This window comes from Osmerus mordax, chromosome 10 (genome assembly GCF_038355195.1).
Source record: "Osmerus mordax isolate fOsmMor3 chromosome 10, fOsmMor3.pri, whole genome shotgun sequence".
In the NCBI taxonomy this organism is placed as follows: Eukaryota; Metazoa; Chordata; class Actinopteri; order Osmeriformes; family Osmeridae; genus Osmerus; species Osmerus mordax.
The window spans coordinates 5,986,768-5,997,677 of NC_090059.1; the positions used below are offsets into that span (position 1 = coordinate 5,986,768).

The window sequence follows — 10,910 nt, forward strand, 5'->3', positions numbered from 1 at the left end:
TGACGAACGTCACTGCAATTATTGCAGTGTTCTCTGTTGCCCCCGTTTGGCTGGGAGGACCTGTCTGCAATATTCGTCACTAATCCAGCTGATTGCGTCTATTTATACCCCTCCAGGCTTTTGTAGGCTCTCAAAGACTCTCCAGAGTAGGACGAATTAAAGTTGATAGAGTTTTAAATCGTACAGGTCGTAAAAATAACTCCGGGAACATTATATGGATCACTAATGTTTAATCGATCAAGTTTTGCTTTATAGCTGCCTATGTCTTTTGAATTAAAGTGCGCAGTGAACTCAGACAGGTTGAAATCCTGTCTGAGTTCTGGCGCCAATCATTTTTGACACAACTTTCCTGCCAAAATGACGACGTAAACAGTAAAGTCACGTGACGTCCGGAGCTCTATAGGCGATATTGGCAGCCGCATAGGGCGGCATGAAGAGGGGGGCGGCCATTTCCCAAGTGCATCCATTAATTAACTCTCCCGCACTACCAGCAGGGGGCGGCAACCGTGCCTAGTCATGTGTCCGTGTTGTGGTTGGGGTGCGACGCCCCGATTTGCGCTCCCGGGGGGGTGGGGTGCTGGTGATAAATCTTGCCTAGGGTGCCAAATGTGCTAGGACCGGCACTGGATGCAAGGATATCGCTGGTTACATCTACGGGCAATTCAAATTCAATTTGTGGTTCAACAGGACACAATACGATCAGATCCTCAAATTAGTCGATCCTCAAGGTGTGGATCAACTTAGAAAAGAGCAGCGTCTTGTGTCCTGTTGAACCACGAACCTATTGAAAGTATAATTTGATCAGGTCATCCATTACGCTACTGCAAGGCTTTATACATATGGAGGATTATAGGGGTCAAAAGTAAAATAAATACATAAATAATGAAATAATTTAATGGTTAAATACTTGAATAAATACATAATGATATAATACAAAGCTTAAATAAATGACTAATTGTATAATTGAATGCCTAATTGACATACAAAATGTATAAATTACAAATTAAATGAGACACTAAATATATAAATATTACATGTATTTGTGTGTATATATTTACATTTACGTTTTCATATGTTCACATTTATTTATTTATACTTTCATTTATCCACGGTGTAACTTGTTAGCCTGGCTCTGCCTTCCTACGTACTTCCGCTCAATTTGGATTTTACTTCTGTACTAGGTCTGGGATTTCAGTGCATCAGTCGGTTTTCAGAAACACATTTTTTGTAGGTCCAATCAGAGAACAGAGGGAGTGGCTGAGAACGATGACGTTGATGTCGTGCACTAGTTTGAGTTGTAGTTCAGTAATGGCAGTGGAGAAAGATGCGAGCGAAGCTATTCTGCGGTTGTGGCAATGCTGCCGAATATCCATAAGTTAAAGCCGGAGCAAGAACAATCCTTGCTGAGTTTTGTTGGTGGCCATGATGTTGTGGCCATCCTCCCCACGGATTCGGGAAAAGTTTGATTTTCCAGCTAGCTCCGTTAGTGGTGAAGGAGTTGGCTAAGGCGAACGCTAGCGATTGGTTATGGCAGATCCAGAGTGGCTCTGGGCAGATCCAATAGTTTTAAACTTCAACAGAGTACCCGCCTTCAAGGAAGTTAACGCTTGTCAATGGAGCAATCCCAGACCCTCTGTACAAGACCCCCCCCCCCCCTCCCCCCCACCACATATGTAATGGATAATGTAATACAAATACCGACGGGACGAACAGGACCCCGACGCGATCAACTGAACTTTTTGGAACATTCTGTAGAGCCATGTAATAAATGCAAGATATCAAAACTCAAGCTTGTCTTGTGAGGAAAATGTATTGAAATGAAAATGAATGAAAAAAACGCTCAAACGGTTTGCAGGTGAATAGCCTACACATGTGCACGTCTTTTAGCAAATCTGTGTGCAAAGTCTTTTACCACACTCTTTACATCTAAACTGCGCGCACATTCATTTTCTATGCTAAGGATGGCCAGACCTGACACCCTCTCTTGTGACATGGAGCTTCTGAGATATGTTTTGATCAGTTTCAGCTTGGAAAATGACCTTTCAGCGCTTGCGACAGTCACGGGTATTGTCAGAAATAATTTGATGGCCGTGGCTACATCAGGCATACTTGATAGTATGGAGTTGTGTTTTATTATTAGCGTGTTCGCTAAATCATAAATGGAGCAATTTTTTGTCGTGTGAATCTTGTAGAAAGCTGTACGTTTTACACGATCATAATATGTATATAACTGAAATACAATGACTTATTGTAACTTTGATTATGTTTTTGTATGTTTAAATAGTCAAACACAATCGCTGCAACTGCACGATACTACTGTCGCATCATGTTTGCTAATAATGTCAGTTATGTCATATATTTTAGAATTAAGCACTTTTTCTACTTTCTCTTTTTTTGTAGTTTCACTCCATTTCATTGTTGTCAGCTTGATAGGAAGTCAATAAAGGAGCAAGGCTAATTTTCCTGGCTCTTGGAAAGGAGGCTCTGTTAACGCTTGGAAGCACAACACAGACAGAGCAGTTCAGCTGTCAAAGTATAGGCTAACGTTAGCTATGTGGTACAGTAATGTTAGCTATAGCAAACAGTACAATACCTGTCTCTTCTGGCAGATGAGTGCATCCTTCACCGGCTGGTCGAAAAAGAAATTTGTAATTTTGGGAAGTTTGGCATTTAATTCAAAAATTGTCTGTTTTGAATGCCGCTTTTGGGCACCGCTTTTAAATGTGCGTTTCATTTTTCCTACTACAGTTAGCTACCTATTTGCAGCGGGCTCGCCGGTCTGTGTGACCATCTGACCTACTTCGTCATGTCACTTAGCGTCACTGTGTCCAATCCCGACCGGTTTTTTAGCTAACATTCTGATAAAATGCCACTTCAAATATTGATAAAAATAATCGTATCACGTTTTCAGCTGATTTACTGATTTCACGTTAAGCTTTAACTTCTTACCTTTCGAGCTAAATATTGTTTAAAAATTTAGAGTTAGCTTAGCCTTTACTAGAGCCGGTCAAAAGACGCTGGCGCCGGTAAATTAGCCGTGCACTACCCTTGTCCAAACCCGACCGCACTTCTAAACACTGGCTGCTGCTGTTTTTCTGGGGATATTAACTTGATCCAGGGTCACCAAACTGACCATCAATGCTGTCAACATATCCGGGGACGTAGTTATGTCCTCCACAATAAGATATCACGCTTCAACATCTCCAAACTATGCGATAAAATCTCAATTTGACTGTATACCACCACCTGCTGGATGTTTTGTTGAACTCTTCTCAAAGTTTGCTAGCCCCCATCCCTTCCTCCCCTCAACTACAGATCACGTCACACATGATCGTGTATTTTCATTGGCAAGTAGTGTTAAGCTAGCATTGAAATACACTCATATGCTAACCCATAGTAGCAGTACGATGACAACACAGACACACTTGTCAGAGTAAAGATTGTCGCCCAAGCGTCGCCCGAGTGTCGCCGAGTGGTCTTTCGGCCAAAGTAACTTTCCTATATTATTTAGACATGTAAACGTCCATATATGTTCATGAAATTTTACACGTAGATTGTTTGGTATGCCTAAAATAATACTACTTACACTTTGCTGGCGATAGCAAAAGAAAATGCTGGCAAAAAGACCGGAAACTGAGTGTCCAAACCCCGTTCGGGTTTGGACAATAGTAGTTTACAGCGGTCGGGATTGGACACAGTGACGTAAACTAGCTAATAAAGAAAGCACAATTAAATATACTTTCCTTTATTTTTATATCAACTCTGGAAACACAGACAAGACAATAAGACATCCCATGTAATTCAAATTGGATTAAAAAAAATAAAAAAAATCCCTGTGAGGCCCCCCCGCGGTGCAGGGGCTGCGGGGGTAATCTTTACGGGCCTGGGGGGTATTCGTCGTAGCTCGCTAAGCGGTTTAGCGAAAAAAACGCCCCTCTTTTTGGTTCGTGGAAGCAACTTTCGATAAATCACCATAGTAACATCAATTAGCACTAACCTGCTCCAGAGCAGGCTAACGTAAGTGTAGCTGGATAAGCTTGCCACACCCCCGGAAAATAACATGGCAGCTCCCTTTTTGAGAGACCCAGTTGACCAAGGAGCTATATTTTAGTTCGATTAGCTTTCCATACCAATAGAGTTCTTCGCGATTGCCAAGATCCTTTATTTCACACGGATGAGTTCTTGTTTGAGCGATATCGATTCAGCCGACAAGGACTCATTTATTTGCAAGACCTTCTCGGGCCGTACATTGCAAATATATCACACGCCGCAGCAAGCTTTATGCTTTATTATGAGCTTATGCTGCTGTATGTGAATATGTAACGCTATGTTTTACGAAATGTCTTGTCTTATCTGTTGTGCCTGTGCTTTTTATATGTTTCACTGTGGGAGAGTGGGAAACGTCATATCGATTCCTTTTTATGTCTTGACATGTGAAGAAATTGACAATAAAGCTACTTGACACTTTAACTGTCCTTCAGACTGCATAGCCTTGAGGTTTTTTGCGTCAGGTAGGCTATAGGCTACATTTTTATACAGTATAGGCGATGCAGAAAACATTGGCAAAGCCGCAGCATGCGTTGCTGTAAGAAAAGTGTACTTGGCGCTTAACCAGCTGATGAATCAATTCATCATATTCCCTGGCCATGTCCCAGTCAATGAAATCAAAGAGGGATTTACACATAGGCCTACATGCATATACACATATATAGTACATGATATAAGCGCAGTAGCCTACATATATCCTCATAATTGTCTATGAATTCGTATCACTTAGATACTCGTTGGCCTTGTTTTTATCTAGCCTACTTATTCTGAAAGAGTTGAGATCATTATTTTCGCTAGCAAGATCTCATTCGATTATTAATTTCCATTAAGTCTACACCAGCAGGCACATTTAAAGAAATGTGATCTGATTGATTGGGGTAATGAGGCACTTAAGATGAGCCTATACATTTCCCCAGAACTTTCGCATTTAGCTTATCGGCAATTTTTTGCCAAGCTGCTTGTCTTGCTCTGGCAGCGGTGTTTGACTTAGCCATGATAATATGCTTATTGTCTTCTTAGAGACTCATTATAATAGTTTGCTCGGATGGCGACAATAGCCTATCGCCGCTCTCTCTTTCGTCTTTTCCGCCATCATACCGTAAAAAAATCACGGTTTTGGTGATCGACCTTTCCTGCCTTTTGAAGTAGGACGTGCACGTGCAATTTCCCTGATAAGTTTAGCCTGATTGAAATTAACCACATGATTTGGATGCGGATCAGCCGTTGACGAACCGATATTTGCTGTTCTCACTCATCTCGCTAATGTTAGCGGGCTAAAGGGACAATTGATTAACTTAGCTTCAACCCTTACGACGAACGGGGCCCTGGAGTACTCGCTTACAAGGAATTCAACGCTTGTCAATGGAGCGAACCCAGACTCTCTGTACAAATGAAATGTATGAGAGTCTGGTTAGGACCAAGCTAAGACTTTACATCAATAACTGTCAGATGTTCACTCAGAATAAATTCTTAGTTAAATTAAATATTGTAAATTAAATATTCAAATGCAAAATATTAACAAAGCATTTTCCTATGATTTGGCTCCTACAGATGGATGTGATACTGCGATTGTTATTGTTTATTATTGTATATTTACAATAATAATTGTCAATATTTTCCTTAATTGTTTCTTGCCTCTCTCAAACCGTTCAAATAGCCTATCTTGTTGCAATCTAGTGACACGTACTCAATAGTATATTTTGTCATCCAATTCGCTAGCTGGCGCTGCCAGATAAAACGAGGGTTCTAGAACTGCGGTCCTGAAACAGCGGTCCTGAAACTGCAGCTCTCCGGCTCTGCAGGTACATGCTACTCGATTGCTTCCACAAGTTCACCTGCAGCCACCAAATCTCAAGCAAGCTGCACTGAGGATGACGGACTCTGGTGGAGGGGCCGCGCACACTCCAGGTCACTCCCTCCCCTCAAACCCCTCCCCTCTACGCCAAAACAGTGACAGAAAGTTCAACGACAGAAAAAACTGTAATTGAAAAAAAAACTGAAATCAAGAAAATGTGTGAAGATTTAAATTGAAAAACCCATCATGATGCATACAAATATCTAAATAAAATAAAAGGATTGGGAGACTTTTTCTTCTTCAGTTGAACATTTTTCAGTGCCAATACTTGTTGTTTCAATGCCAATTTCTATTTTTAATAGCTCAGTTTATTGTCACTGATTTAGCTCCATACCTGGCCCAAAGTAGAAGGCTTTGACCTCAGCAAGGGACATCAACAAAGAAAACCAGTGTTGCAGGCCCCGGCTTAGGAGGTCCGTCTGGCAGAATACTGTAGACACTGAGAAGACATGTTTGTTCTATCACGGTTTATCCATGCATGTGAGGAACAGGCGCAAAGATAGGCCTAGGCTACTCATCATCACCCAAGGTCATTTCGGTCTCGGCAGACCATCAAAATAAGAGTCTCTGCTCATTTTTGTCATCTTACTTAGCAATGGTCCTTCGCAACAATTCACAATTTGACGTGTCTATATGAAGAAAACACAATTAGCATTCAATAAACTCGAAACTCTGCGAGTAGGCTAGTGAGTACTAACATGTTTGTTCATTATGATAGTTCAGTTAAGACACTTGGGTGATTGATTTCACAATGTATTCATAGGCCTACATGAAAATAGGTTTGACTTTTTTGCCTTGACAAGGAGGCAGGGAGCAACGAGTGAAATCCCCCGACGGCGAGCACAGACAGACATGGGGGAGAAGAAGGTGGTGGTGGGTGGCAGCAACGCAGAACACTAAAAGGTAGCCTGTAGCCTACATGGCGATGATATGACGCAAGCTGCCCGAGTGCGATGCTTGAACTAGGCTTTGCTTATTGTGATTCTAATGTGTGAATGTGACATGGGGTAATTTGTGAACAAAACAATGCTGCTCTCTCAAATGCTCTCGATCTCTCTGGTGGACTCACTAGACAAGTCTCCCGGCAGTTCTGTTACCCGAGGAGAAGCTGCGAATAGGTCCTAAATATGGCGGCCGCAACAAAAAAGTCACGTGACTGAATAGCTTCACCCAACTTGCCTACACAACCTTTAAAGTCGTAAATTTGCGAGAAAGAAATCTCATAGTTTCTCTGAGTTTTTCCGCGAGAAAATAAGTCACAAATTTGCTCAAAAGCTATATTACATTTAGCAGATGCTCTTATCCAGAGCGACTTACAGTAAGTACAGTGACATTCCCCCCAAAGCAAGTGGGGTGAAGTGCCTTGCCCAAGGACACAACGTCATTTGGCACGGCCGGAAATCGAACTGGCAACCTTCAGATTACTAGCCCGACTCCCTCACCACTCGGCCATCTAACTCCCTGACTCCCTCTATATAGACTACCTCATCCAAATCAGTTGTCCTATGTTATAAGCCCATATACAGTTCGGATGCCTATGACATTCTGGTGATTCGGGACAAAATTCGCAAGTATTTCCTTATTGCCATATCTGATAGAAAAGTATAATTTGATAAAGTCATCCATTTCTCTGAATCTGAATCAGATTTATTCACCAAGTAGCCTAACTTTACACAAACAAGGAATTTACTGTGGCAGGAAGGTAACTAAAAATACTTTATTATGTCTCCCGTTTTCTTCTCGCAATTTATTTTTTAACCTACAATGGCCCTAATAGTTAGCCTGGCTCTGCCCTCCTACGTACTTCCACTCAATTTTGATTTTGCTTCTGTACTAGGTCTGGGATTTCGGTGTATTAGTTGGTTTTCAGAAAAAAAAGTAGGTCCAATCAGCGAACAGAGGGAGTGGCTGAGAACGATGACGTTGATGTCGTGCATTAGTTTGAGTTGTAGTTCAGTAATGGCGGCGGAGAAAGATGCGAGCGAAGCTATTCGGTCTGTTGTGGCAACGCTGCCGAATATCCATAAGTTAAAGCCGGAGCAAGAACAATCCTTGCTGAGTTTTGTTGGTGGCCATGATGTTGTGGCCCTCCTCCCCACGGGGTTTGGGAAAAGTTTGATTTTCCAACTACAGCAGCTAGCTCTGTTACAGTAGTGGTGAAGGAGTTGGTTAAGGCGAACGCTAGCGATTGGTTAAGGGCAGATCAGAGTGGCTCTGAGCAGATCGAATAGTTTTAAACTTCAACAGAGTACCCGCCTTCAAGGAAGTTAACGCTTGTCAATGGAGCAATCCCAGACCCTCTGTACAAATGAAATGTACAAGGGTCTGGTTAGGACCAGGCTACCTAATAGTCCTACGCCGTCGTAAATCTCACGCCAAACTTTTGAGAGCCCTGTGCACGTTTTCTTCTTCACATGTTTGTTTGAACTGTCTGTCCAGTTTTGATGCAAATACATTTTTGAGTGTCAGGGTTACGGCAAGCCTACTGCATCTAAATAATGACTAAAGTAATAAATAAAAAAGAAACAAATAAATTAGTGCTAGTTGCCTATACCTAATAGTTAGTTACTGGTAAAAACCGAGATAGACTACTGGAATAGGTAAGAGTTAAATCAAATTAATGTAAAAACACATTGTTAATTATTTATGATAAGAATTTCATTTACATTACATTTACATTTATGCATTTAACAGACGCTTTTATCCAATGCGACTTCCAAGAGAGAGTTTTACAAAAGTGCATAGGTAAAAAAAAAAAAACAGACTAAATGTGACTGATCATTATTGGGCTCATCTCTGGTGGAGACGAGTCTGATTATAGGTGGGAAGCGGCCAACCTGGTGACCTGGTGCAGCCAGAACAACTTAGAGCTCAATGCTCTTAAGACAGTGGAGATGGTTGTGGACTTCAGGAGGAACACAGCCCCACTCACCCCCATCACCCTGTGTGACTCCCCAGTCAACACTGTGGAGTCCTTCCGCTTCCTGGGCACTATCCTCTCCCAGGACCTCAAGTGGGAACTGAACATCAGCTCCCTCATCAAGAAAGCACAACAGAGGATGTACGTCCTTCGGCAGCTGAAGAAGTTCAACCTGCCAAAGACAATGATGGTGCACTTCTACTCAGCCATCATTGAGTCCATCCTCACATCCTCCATCACCGTCTGGTACGCTGCTGCCACTGCCAAGGACAAGAGCAAACTGCAGCGTATCATCCGTACTGCTGAGAAGGTGATTGGCTGCAATCTGCCTACCCTCGAGGACCTGCACACCTCGAGGACCCTGAGGCGAGCGAGGAAGATTGTGGCCGACTCCTCCCACCCTGGACACTCCCTGTTTCAGTCACTCCCCTCCGGCAGAAGGCTGCGGTCTATCAGGACCAATACCTCACGCCACAAAAACAGTTTCTTCCCTTCCGCTGTTGGCCTCTTCAACAAGGCCAAGGGACCACACTGACTCAAATGACTTATTGCTTAAAACACTCTGCTTTTGCACTGCACCACAACATGGTATCCTGTACATTTGTATTTTTTGTAATATTTGTATTTTTGTATTTTTATATTGTAATTTACGGCAACTTATATTTTATTGTATATTTAATTCTATTCTAATCCCACTTAGTACTGCTAGTTTATGTACCCTTTGTATAGTTAGTCCACATATTTAAATTTTAGGTATATGTTTATTGTATGCACCTTCCTGCCAAAGCAAATTCCTTGCCTGTGCAAACTTTCATGGCGAATAAATCCCTTTCTGATTCTGATTCTGATCATAACAACGAGATAGCCCTAACATTGCGGGTAGCCAAACATTATGCATACATTGTGAAAACCAAATAAATCCCAAAGGGAAGAACAATAAGAGCATGTACATTTACATTTACATTTAGTCATTTAGCAGACGCTCTTATCCAGAGCGACTTACAGCAAGTACAGGGACATTCCCCCGAGGCAAGTAGGGTGAAGTGCCTTGCCCAAGGACACAACGTCAGTTGGCATGACCGGGAATCGAACTGGCAACCTTCGGATTACTAGCCCGATTCCCTCACCGCTCAGCCACCTGACTCCCTATGTAGTTAGACAAGTTACAATTAAACAGCAAGAACCTCAAAAGTGCAAGAGTGTACCCGTGGAACAAAGCAAGCAACAATAATATATTTCATGGCGAGTACAATAATTTAAAGAAAGTTACAACAAACCAACAAAAGCAGCAAGTCTCTCAAAAAGGAACATCGTGATCCTGGAGGAAACTAACATCAGGTCCAGCCAATCATTCCTAAGTGCCGTTGTACTCCGGGAACAAGTGCGTCTTGAGCCTTGCAATATAATGTATAATATAATACATTTCCCCATTGATTTAACTGTTGTATAAAAGCAAGACCACACAACGTTTAGTTACACGTGTTACAAAACAGCCAGCCTGTAATCATAGGAACTTTATATGGCCGTTTAAAAAAATGAGGGGGCACCCGGATTTGAACCGGGGACCTCTTGATCTGCAGTCAAATGCTCTACCACTGAGCTATACCCCCAGATATATGAATGTATCGCAGATCACTTTATAAATCTGTACGCAGTAAAAATCAACGTAGTACATATATTTTTGGACGAATGTTTACTCGCTTTGACGTCTTGAATTTAATATGTAGGCTACGTTGCAGTGACTGTTGCTAAAGGATCATTTTGTAAGCGTTCTAGATACCCTCACCATCGACAGGGGGCGTTAAAACGTCAGAAAGAGTTCGAAAAAACGTCATGGGAAATCAGTAAAAAGTGAATTTAATCCGACTATCAGACAAGCAAATCTTTTTTCCTCAGCAAAAGCTCTTGTTCTGTGCTGTTCATATCAATATTGATTAGAAGTGCTGTTTTTTTGTTATATTTAGCACATATTTTGAGTAGCCTACTCCATATAAGGTTATTGTAGTGTTCCTCGATTTTCTTTAATCGTTCAAGCAGAAGCAGCTTGAAAATCTCTCCTCCCCTCCACGCCGGGTAGGCTATATTTAA

General features: G+C 41.9%; 1 non-coding gene across 1 annotated transcript; it reads right to left on the minus strand.

Annotated features, from left to right (window-relative positions):
• Positions 1 to 10,360: 10,360 nt before the first annotated feature.
• trnac-gca (transfer RNA cysteine (anticodon GCA)) lies at positions 10,361 to 10,432 on the minus strand. Its single transcript has one exon. It is a non-coding gene; the product is annotated as a tRNA-Cys (tRNA).
• Positions 10,433 to 10,910: the final 478 nt, after the last annotated feature.